Consider the following 4226-nt stretch of genomic DNA (forward strand, 5'->3'; position numbering starts at 1 on the left):
TATTATTATTATTATTGTTCAGTAGTTTCATTTTTATAACGTGCTTTCACTTCACTACCGAGCGCAGCTCTGTGCGCCTTGGGTATGTGCTGTGGTTTGCTGTGATGCTCTTATGGTTACTGTATTGAAAGTGTTTTGCGTAGGATGTGTGCAGTGCCCAGTAGTGCAATTTAAAAAAAAAAAATTTTTTTATAACATACGGAAAATTAATACTTTTAAATATATTTTAGCCACTTTCATTTCTTTCAGCATAATATCAAAGACAGTTTGCCTAGACACTTGAATTGATTGGCATCTCTATTTTTTTTAAAAATAAATTTATTCCATTAAGAGGGTCTCTCTTTTTGTCTGTTAATAGCTGGAGAATCACATGTTCAAACTATTCTCATATCACTGAAGTATGTCTTTTCTGTACAAAGGAGTCTATCACTTCTTCAGACTTTGCAAATATTTTTAAGTCATTCATAAAACGTAGATGTTTTGGAAAGGGTGTATTTTCATCTTGACTGTACCTGAAGTATTTTGTAAATGTCACTGAAATGGGTATAAGCTGTTAAGAAATAACAAAGGTGAGGGAGAGATATTTTGGATGTTGTCTCTTTTAATGACTACACTTCACGTATTCACGTACACCATGTCATATACGTTTCAGTGCCACATACAAACGCAGAAGTTGATAAGCTTTTCAGGTATGCCAAATGTTATAAAAGAAATCATCTCATTCTTATCAAAATCACCAACCTGACAGCAATGTGAGAGAAGCCAAAGGAACTCTTCCTACGGTAACGGACCAACTAGAGACTATGGTTAGTAGTACAATCCACTATCATTCACTGACAGGATGGTGACTGAAATTAGAGAAGTTAGGAAATTATCGAAGGTAGTTCGAAAATCTGGATATATAAATATTAGTAATAGTTCTATGTGTTATACGAAGAAAACCTTAAAACGTTTAAGGAAGAGGTATTCGTCACAGAACTAGTAGCAACATACAAAATGACATTACAAAATAAGCTCCAGAGTTTTTGAACCAAAACATCAAAAAGGAAAGAAACAGAGGAGGCGAATGAACAACGAGTAAAATGAAGCATGAGGTGAGAAAAGTTTTCGCGAAGAAGAGACCACCGCTGTGATGGACCGGAAATTTACGCTGATCCAAAACGAGAAACGAAGACTAGTTTCGTTAAATCTGTCCATTCAAAGAAAATGAATTAGTCTGAGAAAGAGGTTGGAAGCAAGAACAAATTGATTTTACGTCAAAGATGAAAGGGGAAAAGAAAGAATCACTGAGGATGATGAGTCGATCTCATCCAAGCCAAGGAAAACTTGAACAAAAACAATCGTTGTTGTTCTTGTTATTGTAGGTATGACGCAATTTCAATTTCTTTGGTCATGGTCATTAATTTTGTTGTAGTTAAAGGGCTGGCACATATCTTAGTGATAAGGTTGATCGTATCTTGATAATAAGTCCTAGATTTGAATCTTTGACAGGAAGGCGCGTGGCGACTAGGCCCAAGAAATCATTTAGAGTTGTTGATCATATTCAGCTGAAAATTGCAGTGGAATGTTTGGTGCAGCTTTCTCCTCCTCCAGTTGTTACATCTTCGGTTTTGCTGGGACTAATGGTGGAAACGGTGTATGCCAAAATCTGCACCCGAATATACAGGCCAATCAAAACAGTTAGAGAAGACATAGTACCAGATATTAGGAAGTGTTCATGTACGAGTGACGGCTAAGCAAGGTTAATTATTTTAGCGCAGATAGAGAATTAATCGTGTTAATGATGAACAGGATGATGAGTACAATTACCGTAATGTTGTAATGTGCTGATGATTATTGTATTAGATACGATAATAATGACAATGTTTACAACGATGGTAAGTGATGAAACTGTTAAGCATGATTACGTTAGAATTTACATCTTCGCCATAGATAAATTTCCTAATAAGCTAATCTTCCTATTCAAACTGGCGAGTTGCACTCAATAAAATTAATTTTCTGCTTGGCTTGAGAAACTGAAAGAACATACATACACACAAGCATACATACATACATACATACATACATACATACATACATATACACACACACATATATATCTATAGACACACACATATATGCACGCATAATCTTATATACATACACACACACGCACACACACACACACACACACACACACACACATATATATATATATATATATATATACACATGTGTGTGTATGTACATGTGAATATGTCTTATATATGGATGTATGTGTGTTGGTTGTATATATATATATATATATACATATATATATATATACGTGTGTTTATATATAGCTATATAGGTATATGAATGTGTATATGTATGTGTGTATATTCATATCTAGAAAGAAAGAGATATACACGTCTTTCATGTGTCAGTGTGTGTGTTTGTGTTTGTGTGTCTGTGTGTATATGGGTGTGTATGCGTGTCTGTGTATGTGTTTGTGCACTTGTGTACCTGTCTTCTTTGTTCTAACGTGACCTACGTCGTGGCTTATATAACTTGATGACATTTGCTCTTCTATCAGTTCGTTCCAATAATTCATGTAACTTAAAAGTCATCTGAACCTACGCTGTCTGCCCCTAATAAACTTTTTGACATCTTTCGATTAAAGATCTTCATTGCTTTCCTACTTACCCCCACCTTTCCCCAGCAGGTAGTATTCTTTTTCTTTCTACTTAATGACTCCTTAACCACATCCACTTTATTTCGATTTTGAGCGACCTTCACATTTTTCATCATTTTCTTTGTCCAGTTTGATTTTGTTTGTTATTCTAACTTCTCTTTTTCTGTCTGATCATTTTCTCGAGAGCTTCCTTACTGAGTTATTTGTTTACTTTCTGGAGCAATGTAAACTTCGTTGAACTAACAACGACATGAAGATTGGCTAAGCTGAGTTTTGTTTCTTGCTACAGACTCACTTAAAAACATCTGGTTAGGAAACAATTGTAGTCTGCGACTAGCTGTTTCATCCCTGATTTTGACGATTTTTATTTAAATTCATAGCAGTGTTAGTTGCTAAACTAAGAGTTGCACGGAGACAATCGATCGGTTTATCGAAATTGCATCCAGCATTGATATAGAAGAAGTGTGTAAGTTACGATGTTAACAGATATGTTAAAAAATATATTGCTCGCGTTTTATCCTCTACACGAGTCACCTAATTGCTTGAAGTTTACTAGCTTCCTACACTTCGATCCCTGGATCACAATTACCTATTGGTATGTATGTCTATATTAATGATTTTGTGTATGTATGTAGGTATGTACACACATACGCACGCACACACGCACACATATATTTATGTCCATCTGAGTATTTTTCTTATGTATAGAGGAAGGTAGATAGATATAATAGATATAGATATATGCCTCACATATATATATGTATGTATATATATATATATATATATATATATGCACATACGTATTATTGTACAAAATTACATATAAAATTAGGTTGAAAGTTTATGCATATTAATGATATATATATACATATATATGTGTCTCTGTGTGAGTGCGCGTGAGTCTGAATGTGTATATTTGTGTGTGTTTGTGTGTGTGTGCGTGCGTGTGTGTGTGTGTGTGTGTGTGTGTGTGTGTGTGTGTTTTCTGGAGTTCACTTCCTTCTCATGTAGTGTACGTTTGATGTGAAATATTTCTGAATCGATGCAAATTTTATGTAGGATGTTCTTTTCCCTGTGTTGTTTGACGATTCAATCGTGTCGACAATTAACGATTATTTCAGTTAATGAGGAAAAACAATGAAGAATAAGCTAGGGAAATGAGAGATGTAGGGACATGTGTCAGAAAACAAAGAAACGTCAACCGCAAAACACAATCTGACAGATTGCGAAAGGGTAAAAATGGAATAATTACAACGATGGTGTGTCAAAGCGAACACACATAATATCAGGTTGCTTAATGTAACATAATGGGCTTCTAATTAAATATTTTCACTCATTGACTTAATGCGCCGGTGAATTGTTTCTTAATTCGGAATGTCAGAAATAACAAAAATAATTATATGTATCTAATGAACAATTTCAATATCGTTGTTACTGTCATTTTTAATTTTGAACGTTCGAATAATACTTGTAGCACCCCCACACGCGCGCACACACACACACACACACACACACACACACACACACACACACACACACACACACACACACACACACACACACACACACACAC

At 34.9% G+C, this 4226-nt stretch overlaps 1 long non-coding RNA gene across 1 annotated transcript in view; it reads right to left on the reverse strand.

Moving 5' to 3' along the window:
- Positions 1–494: 494 nt before the first annotated feature.
- Positions 495–4226, reverse strand: part of LOC128247396 (uncharacterized) — a 90886-nt gene continuing 87154 nt past the window's right edge. The window contains exon 3 of the long non-coding RNA XR_008263775.1: positions 495–848. This is a non-coding gene — a long non-coding RNA (uncharacterized LOC128247396). The remainder of the gene's footprint in view (positions 849–4226) is intronic.

This window comes from Octopus bimaculoides, chromosome 3, assembly GCF_001194135.2.
Source record: "Octopus bimaculoides isolate UCB-OBI-ISO-001 chromosome 3, ASM119413v2, whole genome shotgun sequence".
Taxonomy (NCBI): domain Eukaryota; kingdom Metazoa; phylum Mollusca; class Cephalopoda; order Octopoda; family Octopodidae; genus Octopus; species Octopus bimaculoides.